Genomic DNA, 19,983 nt, shown 5'->3' on the forward strand with positions numbered 1-19,983 from the left:
CTTGAAAACATGTCCACTTTCAGGTGCCTGTCTTCTGAAGTCACATTTAAAAAGTGGTTTTAAGATATTCCTCTATGTAAAATTTCAAAGGGAATTGTGAAATTTCAGACTCTGCCATAAGACTGTTACATGCTTTTTATTTTTTCTTAAATAGAGAGTAACTGATTAGTTATTTCCTCAACCTGGCCACTGAAAGTAAGAAGGCATGCTATAAAAATCTTCCATCATGTCCAGTAGAAAAGGCTTTGAAAAATAACAAAATAATAAATGTTAAAATTATCATAAATTCATTTTAATTTTTTTTGGGAAAAATTAATTTTTGGCAGTTGTTCATTTTTCATCTTCAGAAACATCTTTTTTTTTTTTTTTTTTTTTTTTTTTTTTTTTTTTTTTTCTTTATTTTTCTCCTCACAGATCATTGGGCAGGTACCTCTTTACACAGTAATTCTTCACATTATGACCCAACATCTCATACCTCCATAGCTCCATTTAGCAAGCAGGGGTTTCATTCTTGGTATGGTTTCACCACTGAAGGTGTCCCAGCATCTTGCACACAAAGGAGAGAAGCAGTACAGTGTTGGGGCAGAGGTGGGTTGAGAGGGCTGCTAACTAAGCCCAGACTTATTATCTGGGGCTCAGCCACAGGAGAAGAGAATCTCCTTAGGGAACTTGAACTCCTCAAGCTCATCTAGGGCTTGCCTGGCTCTCTGGCCCACAGAAGCAGCCCTGTCCTGTTCCCCACTTGCCCGCCTGATAACCAAGGCTACAAAAGTCTTTCCATGCCCTGATATCAATTTCAGAGCAATATTACTGAATTTACTGGCCTTAGTTTTGTCCTGACCCAGATGATTTTGCTCCTCGTTTGCTCCTCCTGCTATCATTCTGTACCCCGAATCTAGAAGTTGTCACGCCTGCCTTAATTCCCTTACAGGGAGAAACTAAGAATATTTTGTACGTCTAAAGATAACAGTAACATGTTCTTTGACAATGAATGACTGCATTTTTTTTTCCTAAAGGAATATATAATGATTTATATAATTTCTTTTTAAATTTGTCAAAATATAATTTAGGGGGTTTTTTTTGTTACTGACTATTTTAATATAAGATCATCAAATTATATTTTTTCACTAAGATGATCATAAAATCATGTTTGTTCCTCTAAAATATTTGAACAGCAACTTCACTGCAAACACCTCTTGTAGCTTTTTGTTAGGCTCATTTACAATTTCTCTTCAGGCAGTATTTGAGATTCAGTTCAGACTGGAATCTCTGCAACTAGATAGGGTATTTCCCAATTTGTTGTACTGTTTTAATTCCCAGGAGAAAAAAAAAAAAAGCTGTATTCAGTAGGAACTAAAGCATATGTAAGAGGGCTATGATGGAAGCATCCTGCAAAAGGCCACAAATTTCTTCTGTGCTTTAAAATGAATAGGTTGCTTGGCTACCAGATCCTTTCTCTTCTTTGAAAAGTAATCTTCTGATTCATGTAAGATCTGTCTCAGAGTTAAGTTCTAAGTCAATATAAATGTCATAGTTCTACTATAGCCTCACATAATAAAACTAAAAATAAAATTAGAAATTCACTCACTGAGGAATTTTTTCCATTAGTGAATCATTTATCTTGTGAGGATACTTTTTTATTAAAAAAGCTAGAATTCTTTGTAATTTATTGCTGAAATACTTTTGTGATAAAGTTAATAGACCTTTTGGTGCAAGAAGTTCTTTTATTTCTAATGAGAGTAATGAATAAGAAAAACTGTACAAGGAAAACACTGACAACCTGGAGCAAGCCTGAAGAAGGCCACCATAAGATCAGGAATTTTACCAAAAGACATGAGAATAGAGGGAACTGAATTTGTTCAATCTTGCGGAAAGAAGACAAAAATCTTATTGCTTTCCAATTCATATTCAGGGTAGAGAAGATGGAGGAAGATATTTCTAAGGTGTATTGTGGTAGGATAGTAGGTAACAGACACAAATTAGATGCAATTTGGCAAAATTCAATTAATAATAGGAATGATTTTTTTCTTACACAATCAGTACCCTCAAAAGCTGGAAAACATTTCCTAAAGACATTGAGGAACGTTTCACCTTGGGTAGAAACTCAAATCCTTGGAGAAAGAAACCAAAATTTATTGGAATATCCTGAGCAAGCTGCTCTGAATTTGTAGTGACTTAAGCGGGGGTTGGATGAGAGATCTTCCAGAGTTCCTTTCCAGAATCTCTTGCCAGGCAAATGATTTATCCCCTTGTTCTACAAAGGGACTTTGCATTGACAAGTGCAAGATTTTCTTATCTACTACCATTTTTACTGCCAAGAGAAAAATTACAAAACTGTTATTTGTGTAGCAAACAAACTCTATTTCTTTATCAATATTTCCCTTCCAGTAACTTGCGTTGCATGCTACATGAAAATAAAATTGCATCTCTGGAAATTTGCTTATAGGGTAACTTCTGATAAAATTACCATGATCTGAACTGTTTAACCTTTTTACAAGAATTTATCCCAAAGTATAATTGTCATAATAATTTGTAAAGTACTTATATACTTAACACTTTGGTTGACTAAACTGACTGAACTGAGATGTATCTAGAATCCTACTTTGAAGTCTATGTTTCATTGAAATCACTTTTTATCACTTTTTACTCAAAACTGATGTTCTGCCTTTTTTTTTTTTTTTTTTTTTTTTTTTTTTTTTTTTTTTTTAATTGATATCAGGCCCAGAAAATGGGTAGCACTAAATTAAGTTCAACTGCAGCTCTACTTTTTGCAGAGCTATGTGTTAAGTAGTGGATAATGATGTAGGCAAAGTCCTTCTAGGTTCTTTTTAACAACAAATTTGCTAATCTGCATATTTTCTTGTAAAACAAGGAAGTGATTTGTGTCTTTTTAACTTTACAAAGCATTTATCTCTTCCTGTGAATCAGAAGCATTCAACAGAGAATTCCACAGCTTTTCAAATCTACTCTCTTTTCTACCTAATAACAGGAAGTCTCTCCCAGATGGAGACCTGCTGCTTGTTCTCTTGCAAGTTTGATGGAAAACTAATACAGAATATGCCAACTTTTTCTTTGTCTCTTCAGATTAAAAAAAGTTTTTGTTTTCTCATTCTTTTTTTAAAAGTGTAACTTGACTAACTTATGACCATGAATTGTCTTAAATACAGACAAATCCTATTTGTGGGTTTCCTAATGAGGATTACTAATTTTGCTGTGAATTCAGCAATATGTTTTCTCACTAGTCATATGCAAAGTAATCAGACAAATCCAATAATTACCACTGGGTGCAGAAAGATTTTGAAATTGCTGTCCAGCACTAGATATATACCTTCCCTAGATCTACTCTGTAGAGTAGGTTGAGCAAGTATTTGAAGCTGGTTATCTTACAGTTCTGTCTGCCTGTTTCCAAAACTTTTCACTGCGAATTCTAAGGCTTGTCAAAGATTTCTCACTATTTAGACTTTCTATTCCATTATCTCCCTTTCTTCCCCTTCTTAATAAAAATGTCTGCACCAACCTTTAAAATTAGTTAGTTTTTTTCCTAAATGCTGCTGTCTCAGAGGAAAATAAATTTGACTTTCACTCTTGCTGAATGCCGTATTTTTGAATTATGCCACTCTCTAACTATGTAAGTTTTTTAAGGCTGCTCTGATTGGATTCGTGTTTTTTTGTTTTTTTTTTTTTTTTTTTTTTTTTTTTTAATCACTTGAGCTCTTTCTGCTTATTTTCCATAGTCTATTATGGGCCTTTTTTATTTCTCTTTGAATCTTTTCAAGTTCAGTTTTTCAGTTCTACTTTCTGGTTCTTTCTTATAAAGGTTATTTTGACACTAGCTGCCTTGATTTAAGTAGTTAGAAGGGACAGAGAGTAGAACTAATTCTTTAGCTGACAAATATATTTTTTAGAGTTTTCTGGGGTTACTGTATTTCATATAAAATGTAGTGAATGTATCGTGACAGTTATGGTAACACCAGAATTATTTTGGAGAAGGAGTTTCTAGACTTTGTTTTCACTTGGGCCTAGTTAAAAAAGAGAAAAAAAAGAAAAAAAGAAAAAAAAAAAAAAGAAAAAAGAAAAAAAAGAAAAAACAAACAAACAAAAAAGCACTTGCAAAAGCTACCAGCAAAGTTAAACAGTGAAAAAACCTAATTCTTTGCTTGCAAGGAAAACATCAGTGTGAACAGTTAAATGTCAGTATGGATAGTCAAATGTGTGTATGTGGCCTCACATCTAAATTAATTACATAATACTGTGATACTGTCTAAAAAATAGGGGACCTACTGTCTCTGAAATATTAGGAAAGAATAGATTTTCAGTCTTAAATCTGCAATTAAAAAAAACAACAACAATAAAAATACCCAAAGAAATTGACCAGCGTAGGCTACCAGAGCTATATTTTCATTTTTGATAATAAATCTCCCCAACCTAAATAAAATGTCATGAAAACTGGTCTATCATTTCTTGAAAGCAATTATTTTTGGACATAAGATCAGAGTTGATCCTGGAGCTGCCTAGTCAACTTCTGGAATGGGGTTCAAGCAGTCTAACTTGGAATTACTGCAGTGGGACTACTACATGCTTATTTTCCCACAAGAAGGTGTTCACGAGTTTATATAGGGATATGTTTCTTTCAGAATTGTAACTAAAATTCATGTCTCTAGGCATTTATTAGCTATCATGGCAGTGAGGCTACATTCAGTCCTCCAAAACAATCTCCAGATTATTTTTGGCTAAGTCATCAGTGGGGAGGAATAGGAACCACTGGTAGGATAAGGATAGGGATCTGTGACTCTTGCAAGATAAAAAAAAAATAGTTTGTCAGTGACAGCATGGAATTTGGCTGAACTACTTTGGCAAGGAAGTTGGAGTTCATACATGCAAACATACTTTGATAAATATCTAAGATAGTACAGAAGCTTCATGGCCTATATACACTTTTTTATAATAGAGGCAATATTTAATTTGGGAAAGAATTATGGCTCCTAAAAAGAAAGCAATCACAGAAAAGCAGTTCTAATGTAAATATATTTATAAGGACCTTTGATTTGCCAATTTTTTATTGGAAGATTAGTTTTTCTTGAATAATAAATTTAATTATTCAACATGTTATGACATGATTTTTTCACATTAATATATCCATCTTTTCAGAAAAGGTCTTTGAAAAATAAGTTGCATGAACAAACTCTTATTTTTAATTCTTTTAGTTTCCCCACACATTAGGCTCTATCTGCCTAAATATGTTGCTCCACAGTTGTATCATATTTGTAATTCATAGGGACAAAATGTAAGTAGCTATAACTGCAGACAACCATCGTGGAAGTAATCTGCAGAATATTCTCATTTTATCACAGGTTTCTGTGTGCTCTGCCAGTTCTCCCAACATCTTGCCATGGAAACCTTAAGCATGACTGAAGAGAAGCTTCTTCACAGAAACAGAGATTTTGTTTGAAGTTCAGCAGTTTTGGAAATGAAACTTCTCTCTGGGTACATTTAAAAAAGGGGCTAGTGTTTTTTTTTTTTTGTTTTTTTTTTTTTTTTTTTTTTTTTTTTTTTTTTTAGTGTAGTTCAGTTGATGTTTGCTGTCAGAAGACCATCTTTTTTAGAGAGTCATGAAACTGGGATTTGTCCTCAGTGTGAGATGTTGATCCTACAAAGGCCAGATTGTGACTGAGTTTTGGAAAGATGAAGAGTAAGGGCAAACTTCCTGCCAGAGCTGCAGTTGACCCCTTTGAAATCCTCAGAGGGCAGCCCACAAGCCTGTAACGCCCCTCCATTCTTGCAGCCTGCTTTGTGCAGTCTATTGGTGTATAGGGAACATGCTGAGGCAGCAGTGTCCCAGGAATATCTAGAGAGGAGTCTGATACATCCTGATTGAGACAGAGGGCTCTGGCAAGCCCACTAAAGAGGAAACATTAGTAATAACACACTCACGTAATGAAGACATGAGATTTTCTGGGTGTGTGCCTTACCATCTAAAAGGCAACTGCATCCTTGTGTGCCTGAAAGCAACTTCACCATGCAAACCTATTCTGTTCAGTCTAAGTCTGAAATGATCCACAGCTCTGTGAAATTAGAATAATGAACTAAAGTTTTAAGAAAAAAATGTGCCAGTGCCAGAGGGAAAAGTTAAGCATGGATAGAGACATCTTGGGTAAACTGGAAAAGGTGGCAAGGAGGGGAATTCACTCACTTAGTGCTCTGGTGAGGATAAGTGATTTCAAATTGGACCCCTTTTGCATGGTTATGGGCAGGATGGGAGATCATCTCCTTCTCCATGGCCCAAACGGTGGGAAGGAACATGTCTCTTCAGAGGCCAATGGCCACTGGTTTAGGCAGACATTAGAATCTGTTCGGGAATTCTAACATGGGTGGACTACCTATTTGTTTCGACTTCTTTTGTTTCACCCCAAAGCAATAAAACTGTTCTACAATTCAGTATCAGGCTTTAGTCCTTATTATTTCTACATATATATTCTAAATGTAATTGTAATATAAAACTTCCTTTGTTATCCACATCATACTAATTCTCCAAAATGTTCCAATTTGTTCCAGATGTGTCCCTGTGTAAATATGAGTAGAACATGACCTTTGAATTGTTACAAACCATGTCACCAGAGCATGGCAAGACTCAGAATTAATAGATGTGACACTTTCAGGGAGTGTGAACTTTTTAAAGCTTGAATCTAAACTACAGGCTTCAGAGGAGAAAACAGGGATCAGGTAGCTTAGTCTTTATCCTCTGAAATTGAAATACAATTTATAGAAACATACTCAGCTGGACTGAAGGCTATGCAGGGGGTAAAACAAGCTGGATTTTTAAACAGCTCAGCTGCATGAATACCAAAGACTACTGCACTTTTCTTTCTGTACTGTTACTGGTCTTGAAAATAGAATAGGAATCTAACTTTACAAATTAGAATATCCTTTTACTTGAGAATATACAGAGATATGTAATACTACCACCACATTTTTAGAACTGAATTTTTCATGCAGCTAATGGAATTTTGGCTGTTTTGTAATATTTTTTACTACTTTTCTTGTCTTTTCTTTGACATACCTAAGTTTTTCAAATCTTTTGTGGAACGGCACTTGCTACTGTGCCTGACATATTTTGAAACTACTACTACTATGCAAGGGCTGTAAAAAAGGGCACTTTATACTCCACAATAACCTGATCAGTAAGACATATCCAAGGAAAGAGAGCAAACTAATTCTTATAAATTTTTTGTCACTGCCTGAGACTTCTTTCCAGTATTTCTCTACATAAGAATAGTTCAAGTAAAAGATAGTTTTACGTTTCCTTAGAGCACCGTGATAGATGAAACTGTTAAAAAGAAAACTGAATTTAAGAGTCAATGCCTCAATATATTCAGTTGTAGAAATGGGTAGTTAGTTTTTCCTCAAGTGCTTCTTCAAATGAACATTAATATTGAGGTTATATGAGCTTGTAGACATTTTATTTGTCTGTGCTATGTATAGCTGGGCCCAGCACAGGCATAATGTGCTCTGTAACTCCTTACTGTTATTCTAGAATCAGGGCAGTGTCTATTTGATGAGCTCTGCTTCTATAAACTTACTTTTAGTGAATATTTTGTTTCCTTATTACACTCTGCATGAACATTCTTAATTTTTTTCTTAAGTTACAGGAGTTGATTCACATAGGTTAAAAAAAAAAAAAAAGTCTTGTCTCATGCCTCTTGCAAACATTAGCTTTGCACGTGACCTTGAAATTTCCCTTAAGATCCAAGCTTGCTGCTTGAGCATTGTTTCAAACAAGACTTCTGGGCCCTGGAAAATCACAGACAAAAAATTAAAACTACCTCCCTGTAGAGAACTTATACAAAATCCAGAGAAACCCACACTAAACAAACCTGTCTTCATTCTACTCAAACAGAATTTTTCAGCATTTAAAGAGATGTCCAAGGTAGATCAGTTCAAGGGTATTTAGTCATAATACTGAAAGGAACATTCTGTGAGATCTTGGGAGGTGTGGGGCAGGTTCTTGGTCAGAGATGTGGCATTTGGATTTATCTTTTCCCCTCCCTATGCCATGACTTCTTCTTTGACTTTTGCCCAGCATATCTGGTTAAGCTGTAACTGTTTTGAATCTCAGCATTCAGCTTTTCTGCCAGGCAAAAAGGACCCTTGTCTCCCTCAGCCCCCCAGGGCATAATTTCTGTGCTTCTTGTTCTTGCAGCCTCTCCATCTACTCTTACAAAACAGAACAAAGACAAAAAATATGAAAGAATATTTTTCCCTTTCTTGTCTGCAAATTATCAGATTTCATGCACATAATTCCTAATCAAGCTCAGATGTCTTTGAAACTGAGCTGCACAAAGCCACTGTTTGTGCAAAATAATATTGATATCTATCTTGATAGTCTTGTTGATTTTTATTTAAACATCAGTGAATCAGTTAAACTTGATTTCTTAAAAAACTGAAAACTACAAAATTTTGATCTGCTTTCAACCTGCTCCAATGGGGTTTTATTTGCTTTTTAAAGAAAGACGGAGTGATGAAAGAGAAATTAAATTGGTATAAATTGCTATTGAAGTATAATACATAAATTATTATAACTTTAAAAAGTTCTGATAGTTGGTGCCATGTTTTCTGTTCAGAAAAGGTGACTGGGCAATAAGTTGGAAGTGTATTTTCTTGACCTCACTGGAACAAAGTAGAATTCTTTAAAATTTCCATAACATGCAATCTTTGCCTTTATTTGGGCATTGTTATCAAAGTCAATGACACTGCATTTCTTCAGCAGTTTTCATCAGCTTTCTAAGCAACACTGGCCTCATCTGAGGAAATGCAATGTTCAAGAAGATATTGCAATCAATGATAAGATATATGAAATTCTAAGGTTTTCCTGGAAGAGTAGTAACAATATAAACATTTGTAGGCATGACAGCTTTGATTGCACTTAAGTTTTAAGGAAATATATTGTAGCTTTTTATATGATTTATTTCTGAATAATACTTTAATAAACTGCCAGGCTTAATGAAAATGAGGGAGAGGATTAAGTAAGTCAATGACTTTGTTAATTTAAAGATGCACTATAATTACAAGAGGGGATATGGTGCTGGTTTGTTTTATTCAGCTGGCTATTCAAGCTGTTACATTTTTCTGCAAAGAGTGCTGCTTTCTCCTTCTTGTGCCAAAACCGTTAAGTATGAAGCAAAAATTGTGTTGTTCTTTTCACAGTCTGGGCAGGAAAATTACCGAGTTGTTTTTTTTCAACATAACCCATTATAATTAGTGAGCAAAACCTCTTTCACATGTATTGACTGCTGAGTGTCACAGGTTGGACTGAAATGTTATTCCTGTACCTATTCCCCTTACCATTCGTGATGAAGCTTTCCCATTAGTTTTCTTGTTAATTCATTCTTACTTGTAAGCGTGGACATCTATCTATCTATCTATCTATCTATCTATCTATCTATCTATCTATCTATCATCTACCTACCTACCTACCTACCTACCTGCCTATCTAATCTATCACTTACTGCTTCCAAATATTTTTGTGTGTAGCTGTGAAAAATTTGATGTTTTTTTAGTTCTTAGCTCTCATTCATGCTAGGGAAACTCCTGTTAATGCACTTGGCATGATTAGTTTGTCATTTTTCATCTTTATAGAATTTACTTTATTTAAAATTTTGATTGCTATTATTTATAATTAATATTATTTTGGCAGTAGAGAGAGGAGTTTTTTATACTTATCCTGGTACTAGAATATGGAGAGACTTAATATTTATATAATATGCAGGAAACATTTTGAAACTTCTCTAAGAGCAGTTATAACTTAGTGGTGCTTTTTTTTTTTTTTTTTTTTTTTTTCTCCTAGAACAGCTTATCTCCTTGTTAATTAACTTTTTGGAGTGAAAAATGTCCAGCATAAATTTCACAAAGCAATATTTGATTGGACTTCCCACAATAGAAAGAACTGTTTTTTCCTAAGGACTATATAGTATTTTCATGCACAAAAATATGCAGCCTGCCTATAACCCTAGCAAAATTCAATTACTCAGAGAGGTGTAAACCACATTTTATGAAAGCAATAAGACATGACTCTTGATGATTTCTCTTGAAGACTGCCACACAATTTAGAAGTGTTTGCAGCTCCACACTGAAGGCTGAGTGGATTTAACCAGCTGAGGAGCATAGTAATCTCCCAGAAGCATATTACCTAGAATATATCTTTGCTATTCATTGGAAATTGTTTGCAAAAGCAATGGATTGGAATTATCAGAATGGCAATAAATTTAGAAAAATCAATAATGTAATTCTGGTGATTTTTACATAGAGTATCGATGCATGCATTACATTACTCACAACTCACTTGAGGAATGTCCAGTACAGTTAGAAATTCGAATAGTGTTTATTGCCTATGTGATCTGGCACCTGAAATCTCTCTCGAATTATGAAGGTATTACCTACTCTATCTTGTCTTTCAAATAAAAAAAACCCCACACCAAAAAACAACCCAAAACTACCTCAAAAATAATGAATAAGATTAAACTTTAAAAAATTAAAAATAGGTCTGTGTCTGCCTTTCCTTATGCAAGCCAAATCTTTATAAAATAATTTTAAGAACTTGTAGAAATTATTCGATTTTTACTTTATCTGCAAGGAGAGAAGCAGTGAAAAAAATCTTCTTCGAATAAAAATCTCATTTTTCTGCTGCTTAGCTGCACTCATGACAGGAAGAACAGCATTGAAGCAGATATTTTATTAGTGGTATCTAGTTTCTAGATGAAAAAAAGGGGTGGTTTTAATTTTCATTCAGGTGAGCAGTGCTGGACCTTTAAAGTCAGAATTATGGGATCAGTCATGATTTACCTTTGTAAGAAGCTTTGCAAATGAAAGCAGAATTTCCAGCAGGCCAATCAATCCAGCCTTTCCTATTCCTTACAAAGCTTTATCCCTCACATGATCATTTATGTATGTAAGCACACTGTGTGGCAAATCCAGGAAGAAGAATTTCTCTTATTAGCATTGAAATGGGATAGAACTTGGTGCTAAAAATGTATCTACTACAACTTTGGATACAGAATGCTTCTCTAATAATTGGCCTAAAATGATTCATTCCAATCATAAAGTTGTATCAGTTATAATCATTAAAAACCCTGAAGTATAGACATAATTGCACCCCCCCCAAAAAACCCAACACTTGAGTGTCATTAGATAATATAGATGTATTAGCTGGTCTGTAATTTTAGTTCTTCTTGATTTGTAAGGAACTCCATGGTGGCTGCAGCTGTCTGGGTATAGTATGGCTGCTTGTCTCTGGCTGTGATCTGTTCTTTGCTAGAAAAAAGTGAAGTTGCTGCATTTCAAAGTAGAACATAAGACTCCTCATGTTATTTAGCAGCTAACCTTCAGAATGTGATTCAAGAAGTGTATTCTACTAACAGATGTCCACTGTGTCTGAACATATAATGTGATTCTATTTTTATTGAAGGAACGGTTTTATTTTCCATTAGATTCTTGAATAGACACCAGAAAAGAGCTGAACTGTACTAAAGTACAGAGAATGATTACAGCAGCCTGGGCTGCATGAGGAGGAGAATTGTCAACAAGCTGAGTTAGCAGAACCTTTTTCTCTGCTCAGCTCTGATACTTGGGCCCTCAGAACAAAACTGTTTGTTCTGACTGGAGCAACTCTGGTGCAGGGTCACAGGAATGATTCAGGGATTCAGTTTGTTCAGGTAGTGATTCTGCATATTTCCAACCTTTGCTACTGCTAACTGTTACTACTTCTAAATACATCAGAGTAGATCTCAAACAGAGGTGTGGCTGTTTCATTCATCACAAACCCATTGCAGCAACCTCTTTGCAGATGTCTCAAGTTATATCTGCCTCTATGTTACTTCTGCACTCTCTCAGTTCTTTCTGCCAGCTTGGGTTAAATGAACTGCTATGAATGCAAGAGCAGGGTCACCACCAGCTGTGACTGCCTAGTGATGTTTAAAATTATTTCTACTTGTCAGCTTTTCTACAGCTCAAAATTAGGATCAGAACTATGGCATGGATTTTCTCCCCACTTATTTAAAGAAAAGTCTGGTATTCCACATTCTTCTTCTGTTTCTAAATAGAACCATACACCAAAATTAAGAGTAAAATGACCTTTTGAATGCTTCTCAATAAAAGAGGATAATAATTTTTACACGCTAAAATAAAATACCAAAACATAACCTCTATTTTTCCACAGTTTAAAACTTAATAAGTCAGACCCTAGGACATGAGAGTAAGTGAAGTAAGGCTGTAGAGGAACCCCTTTGGCTTTGCAGTTTAAGAAAGCAGGAGCTTAAAGTAATGACTTTCTGCAGTCAGGAACTGAGTATTTCCAGCTTTAGGAGTGGCTTCTTTCCATAAAGCTGCAAGACCTTTACAGCCATTAGGTCTCCCCATTGCTTTTGTCAAACTTATTTGCAGTCATCAATTGTCCCAAAAGTTATGAAAGGATTTTCATGAATGCATAGAGACAGCAGTAGTTTAGTTTAATCACATTGGCATAATTTCTTTAGCAATCAAACTCAAATAAATAAATGTTCTTTGTTTGGCAAGTCAATACTGAATGGCAAATCAATAAATTCCTACAGGAAAACATCAACATTTTTCAGAGCTGAGGTACATTTTGCTCTTGATTATTTTGAACAGAGTTGATTAAAAACTGATGAACCTTTTCCTTTTGAGAAGAATAACTTTTTTTTTTATTTATTATTTTTTTTAATTCTTGATGACCCCATCGTGAAAGTATTCAAGTGGGGAGGAAAGGGCCAAGTATAAGGACATATCATAAGTCGCTTGTATCTTGAGAGAATAAATGACATTGGAAGGAGTCAGTAGCTCTTCATTTGATGTGTTTACTGCAAACTGGGATATTTGTCTTCAAGAATTCACTGTAGGTAAAACAGACTGACATGGCTGGGGGGCAGACTATGAGATTTGCTATTCCTTTGCTCCACTCTTTTGAATACTGTGTAGTCATGTACATATGTGAATTTGGGCTGACTGCAGGTACTATTATAAATGTGGGAAGAATATTCTCATATGGTGGTGTCTCTATGGCTTTTTTTGTTCAAGCACAGGCTTGCACCCACCTTGTAATAAAATGACATATTATCCTAAGTAGGTTTCTCATAACTTGTAATTTTACTTTCCTGGTTGTTCCCACATGCAATCTTTACATTTTAATTTTCTATTGGCATGCTTGTTGTTTCTTTGGATTGAGTTTTTGTGGGGTTGTTGTTTGTTTGTTTGTTTGTTTTGGTGTTTCTGGCTGGTTTTTTTTTTTATTGTTTTTCTTTTTAAAATATGTTCTGCTTGAAATCTGATTGATATATTAAGCATAAAGGTAGGATGTTGTATGTTTTAGCAATGTTGTTTTGAAAGGATTTACACTATACAGAGACATTTTTTTGTCAAATTTAATCTCAACATTATTTCTATATTTTAAACAGGAACAAAAATTGTGAAATTATGTCTCTAAATAAGTTATTGTGGAGAAAGGTGCCATCTTTTCCTTTTTTATTGTTCCAGCAAACTACAAAGATCCTTAGCAGGCTGAGAGCAGACTAACACACTAGGAGAAAATCTATAAACACTGTAGAACACTCTTGGGTTGCCCTGTTACTATGAAATACAGCTTAGGAAGGTTTAGTTGGCAGTTCTAACCTACTAATACAGTATAATCTTAAAATGCATAACTATTTTTCCAGTGAGTCTGCATGCCTGGCAATAGTCATCAGCAGCACACAAAATGTGATCAGAACAAAGGCACTTGGTGATTTAGTGCAGCTCTATCAGATCTTACTCATGTGAGTTCAATTCATGAACACTGTCTTCAACTTTTGCCATGTGTTTGAGGGAGGAAATAAAAGAGTATTTCCAATGTGACAATATGCAAAAAAGAAAACACCATCTGAAAGTTTGATTTTGTACCTATCTGTGCGGTTCACAATCTTCTAATGATTGCAACCCTTTGCTTCCCACCATATGGGATTACATAGGGAAATTAGCAGCTGTCTTGGTTTGGAAAGACAGGTGTCTGCTAGGGAAGGCAGGAGCCTCCCTTAGAATAGAGAATGCAAACCCCTCCCTCCGAATTATTATAATTTTGAAATGAAGGGGCTCTCAGGCAAAGATATGAGGATAGGAATAACACTTCTTTACTAGTATGTGTAACAAGGCAAACGAGCAACAGGAACTATGGCATTGACAACAAACAGAACCAGGAACCTTGTGTCAGCCTTCTCGGCTCAGACGGGAAGGGCTGGAGGAGAGGCTTCGCTTCACAAAACCCTGGGGCAGTCGGATCTCTGTGCCCCTGCAGGACTCTGAGGAGCACAAAGCTGGAAGGGCAGGGATGAGCAGAAATCCTGGGCTGGTGGATGAGATGTACCAGAAGCTCTGTGATGATTGCAGGAACTGCAGGCTGTCCCGACATGGTCCTTAGGACTAGGCTGCAGTGGTGACAGTGAATTCTCCCTGCAGTGCTCCTTCTGATGCTGAGAGCAGCAGCGAGCATCTGCCCCCAGCCTCGTCCTTTACCTGCCCCCAAAACTCGCAGTATCTTCCCCTCGGAGAGAAACTCCCAGGGGCAGTGTAGCCAGGTGGTATACTCCTCTCCTTACCTTAGCCATGTTATAAATTATTAGAGGCCAACCCAAAATAAAATAATTTATTTAGCAATTTTCCAAAATCCAGTTAAAAAGCCACAATAAAATCGGACCACATCGATTGAATGCTGGGTGGGCAGAGTGACAGTAACAAGGGTACCATCCCACCTCAGCCACACACACTGGGTCTTGGTGTACGGTTTTTATACAGTCTATTTATCCTGAGACTAAGTCCAAATATTCATGTATTTCTTTATTTCCAAACGAGGTTTTGAAAGAGGTTCCCATAAGTATGAAAAGATGATTTGATAGTCTTCCCGGATTTCTCCTTTGAGGTGCTGATTTGATCATCCTCAGGATCCCCCAACAAGACTGATATCAGATGTCGAGCAGCTGTGAAGTGGAGGCCCATCCCTGATGGATGGGCCATCTGAGATATTAATTTTAAAGAATTAAGGACTTTAGTTAAAGTAGACGTGGACTTGCTGACGTCCCTTTAAGAATAAAGGACTTTAGTTAAACTAGACATTGCTGACGTAGACTCCCCTTTTACATTGAAACTTCCTTTTTTTAACATAAGCCGGATTTAAGGAACCGATAAATCAGGAGACCTGTCAACTTAATCAATAGACTCCAAGAACACAATGTGATCATAAATCAGATAGTCTTGAGAAAACAGGATCCAGGTGTCACCAACACTAAAAGGTTAAAAAGGCAAAGCGAGGAAGTGCATCTTACTTCATCATTTTGAGACCCCACCCCCTAAAAAGGACCACCGACCCATTTCAAAGAACAAACTACGCATGCTTAATTGCTTTTTGGCTAATTACCATACGAAGCGGGGAATGGGATGGACCAGAGTCATGAATATGCATTTGTGTTTTGGGTATTCAACACTTTTGTACATAAAAAGACCCTGTGATCATCTGTAAACTGCGCGTGTGTATTTGGGAGCTATCCCGCACGCTGCCCGTCATCGTAATAAACATACACTTTCTAACTTCAAACTGTTAGAGAGTCTTTGTCCGTCACAGTTGGATATTGGTATTAGATCAATATCCATATTTTTTTTAACAAATCACATCTCCAGTCCAGCCATGTCATTTCTGTTGCAAATGTTGTGGTTTCACAACTTGCACAACAGGCCTTGGAATCTCAGTGACACCCTGGAGCAGCTTTTTAGTAGACCAAACTTTTGATACAATATTATATACACGAATTTATCCATTACATTTACCACAGCCACTTCTTCTGATTTTCTTAAGTACCTATAAGTACCCAGTAGTTAGTTTCCTAGCAATTTATGGGGAAAAAAATCTACAGGTTAAAAAACCAAACACCCTCCCCCCCCAAAAACGAAAAAAACCCAAAACCAACCCCAAACCCCAACCACCAAGAGCAGTATGCTGAAATTTGATCGTTAAAACTACTTGTGGTTTGGAATAGGGCTGCACACTTCAGCTAAAGAGCAGGAAAATGTAGGGCACAGACAGTGATAGCAAATAGAATGCAAAGGCATGATTAGGGCATAATTTATGTTTTCTGGCTGTCTTGTAATTTGCAAAGTCCTATTTTGTCAATTGCAAAAAATATGTGAGGAAGATGTTAAAATATCAAAATTGCCAGATGGCATGTAAAGGCTTATTCAAACTGGAGAGATTTAACTATTTCAAGAAAAAGTTCTCTTAAAAGCAACAATATTGCCAGAGTACCTGGAAATTTAGGAAAACTGTTATTATCTCTATTATAATTTTTCACCATATTTTACATGCAGCTCCGTTCCCTATGTTGTGCTCTATCAACCCTTGCGATCCTCCACAGTAATTTCTATAACATCCTTGTCTTCACTCTTCTGAAAAGACCACTGTTCAGATATTTATCTTATTTAGACACCTGAAGGAAATGCATTTCTTCTGTGCAAGTAGGGACAGGAGAGGTTACAAGTGGAGAAGGAGACAAAATAGATCTCCAATTTGAGTAAGATCTGTCCAAAGGCAGTTTGTGACATTTTGCTTCCAAATCTCTTGGACATGTGTATGCTTTAATCTAAATGAAATAAAAATAAATATTAATTTTGCTGATTGATTATTAAGACCATTTGCATTGAACTGAAGCTAAAAAAAAAAATCCTTAAAGCTGAATAGAAATGAAATTTTGCCTTAATGTTATATGGTAAGCCTTTGAAAAGTCTCTAAAATTGCTTGTTTCTTCTAGGAAGATTTTGAGTTTCTGAGGTTTTAGAATTCTTTTGATTATCCAAGTGCTATTTCAAGTATTTTCTTTTTCTCACATACAAAAAATTGCACAAGAGAGAAGTATGATATTACTTTCACCAATTCACAGAAAAAAACATGCTTAAATTTTTTTAAGGATTTTTTTGTTTTAGTCAAGTGTAAGGTTTGGTGTTTTCAACCCAAAATATGAATCTCTACAGTCTACTTCTTCAATAAAATCTGTATTGCTCTTTCTAATGTTTGTCCTACTTACTTGATATTATATAGGTAAAGTATAAAAAAATGAACATGGAAGTTTGAAAAAGGAGCATTTACCAGTTTATTAAAAAGTTTCTCTTCCATTGTAATATACTAGAAAAATGCCTTTTACATGCCAGCCATAAAGCGAGCACTAAAGTAAAAAAGAAAAAAAATATATAATTGTGCTATAAGCTAGTTTTAATAGTCTTTACAACAGAATGATTCTTTATATAAGTAATTTAGTGTTATAGAATATTTGCACATCCATAAGGGTGGTTATCTTAGTATGTTGCAGAATTGATGTAAGTAGGTCTTTCTATATGGTATTAACTTGCTAGACATAAATGTGTTGCTCTTCTACACTGCTTCTAGGTAAAATCAGAAAAAAACCAGGGAAGGAGTTAATGAAAACTCTCCAGATCTCCTATTCATCAAGAGAAGTTTCCACACACTCAGGCCTGTGCCACACAGATGAGGATCATATTTTCTGAGCTGTGTTGTATCAGCTCTTTAAGCAAGGGAAGATGTCAGTTCTTGAAACCTATGCCTTTGCAGTGCATGGAGGCTGGGCTGTTGTTTGGTTGGGTGATTTTTGGTGCTGAAATTTTAAAGTGAGCTGAGGCTGTGAGTGATGCATTATCAGTGGATATACAACATCATCAACCACTGAAACCTGGGTGTGTTATCAGTGTTATTCTGGTACCAAATGAAAAACATGGCACTCTTCTACTTTTGAGGAAGAAAACTAATTCTGTCCCAGGTACAACAAGGACACTCGCAGTTTACAACTGTCTTGAATCTTTCTTCATTGTGAGCTTAAGTGAATATACTGGCTTCCATTTGGTATGTGGCTGAAGGCAGCCGTAGGGAATGGCCAGGATAAAGAAATGATTACCTGGAAGAAGTAACAATAATAATGTATTCCTTATTACTTTCATATATTTTACCCTGATGTGTTAGTGCAGTCTGGTCAGAGAGGAAAGAAAAAAAGGGTGTTCACTATTCCTCTAAAGATGTTATTAAATCAATACTCTGTTTAAACCTAAATTTATGAGAATGTGTTTATATAGATTATAGTATATTATAAGTAAATTACAATAGGTTTATGTGAAATGCAAGCATATTACTATATCTTGTTTAGTTATCATTTAGGAATTACAGCTGTAATGGCATAAGCTATTTCTTTGCCTTAATGTTAGATCCTGATAATTGAAAAAACTATATATTGTGCTCTGTATGATCTAAGATCTTAATATGTGGTCCAATATTCCAAGGGAAAGTTGTAGATGAGGCTTCTGCTTATCTTTAATGGATATCTCTTTTCAAGCAGAAATTTAAAATTTAAGCTATTTAAAATTTATGACATACATAGCTCTCTCAATATGTGTAGTTAAACTTCTGTAGTCAGTAATCTCTATATTCATGCATCTGGAAATCATAAGCTTGAACTTATAAGGATACTGGTATATTGCTCTTGCAGATCCTTTGTTGTTCTGTGCAGTGAGTTTTTGACATCTCTCCCAAAAGAATGTTAATTGTTCAGTTTAGAAAGAAAGAAGCTTCTTTATAATCTTTCTGGGTACTTATTCAATATGTGCATTTGCAGAGGTATGTTTTGCACTAAAGACAATAAAAAAGTGTGTTGATATTCTAAACACATATAGTTCTTCTCTTTACTGGACACAGAAAATATCCCTGGAGTCCTGTCAGCTGAATGACAATCTAATGTTTTTAAGACAATAAAGAAAGAACTATCTTGTAAAGAAGCAACTTTAGGATCTGAGAGTGCTGCTGTCTAAAACTGCAGAATGTACATCTCAGCCAAGAAATGCACAAATACCTCTGGGAAATGCAGGCCAGTAAGGGCTCCTTGGACATACAAGAATGTTGCAGACTGATCATGTGCTGACTTAACAAACCATATAGAGGTTATGATCCTATATTGTTGTGTGAACTTCTTTTGACAGCTGTCCAGTGGCCCCTCTGTCTATTTGAATTGTTCACTGAAGTTGCTCTGGATTCTGCAGAATAGAACACTAAATGATTTTGTGCTTACACAACCATCTTGAATCTCCCATCCTGCTGCTTCCTTCCTACACACTTTGGTTGTCTCTGTAAATCCTGCAGTAATGTCCTCCCATAAAAAGCTGTTACTTTTCAATCCATATCTTGCAAGATAGAATGGCAAGAGAATTCAGCATTATTTATGAATCCTGTAGACAGAGAACTGATTTTCTCATGACTTGTGGTACCATACAAACATGCTTATTTCAAATACAGGGGAGCTTTGGAAAACTGTATCTGAGGATTGTAGGGAGTGATGAAGTTATATCAAGTTTTTAAGACTCTCATTAAGTTAAAGTGTCTTATAATAAAGTATATAAGGGAGGGAAGAGGAGGTAGTTCTGACTGACTCAGAGACTTGACGTGTAATACAATGTTGTTGATGTGAATGAGATAGAGGTACAAATACAAAGTGATGAAAATGCACTGAAAGTGGCCACTGTGTTGTTCATCTTTCAGTATGATGTGATGTACAGTTAGGTTGTTTTGTGAGGAGAAAAACAAATGGAGCTTGGCATGCTGTCTCCCTGGTTCAAAACTTCCCCAAAGAATAATCTTACCTCCTGCTCTTTTATTGCCCAAAAGAAGATAGGCCTTGGCACTCCTGCAGACAAGGTGACGTACAGACTGGTGTCTGTACACTTCCTAATTAACTGGTTTACAGCTGTCAAAATTGTTGTATAAAGGATGAAGTTCACCTAATTTGCGTGTCCTTTATCCAGCTGAAAATCTCCATGGTAAATTATAATCTCTTGGTTTTCTTCTGTACTTTTAAATGTGTCTGATATGAGTGAGTTCATGTGGATTCAAAGGTGACGGGAAAGATG

Source organism: Sylvia atricapilla, chromosome 1 (genome assembly GCF_009819655.1).
Source record: "Sylvia atricapilla isolate bSylAtr1 chromosome 1, bSylAtr1.pri, whole genome shotgun sequence".
Taxonomy (NCBI): domain Eukaryota; kingdom Metazoa; phylum Chordata; class Aves; order Passeriformes; family Sylviidae; genus Sylvia; species Sylvia atricapilla.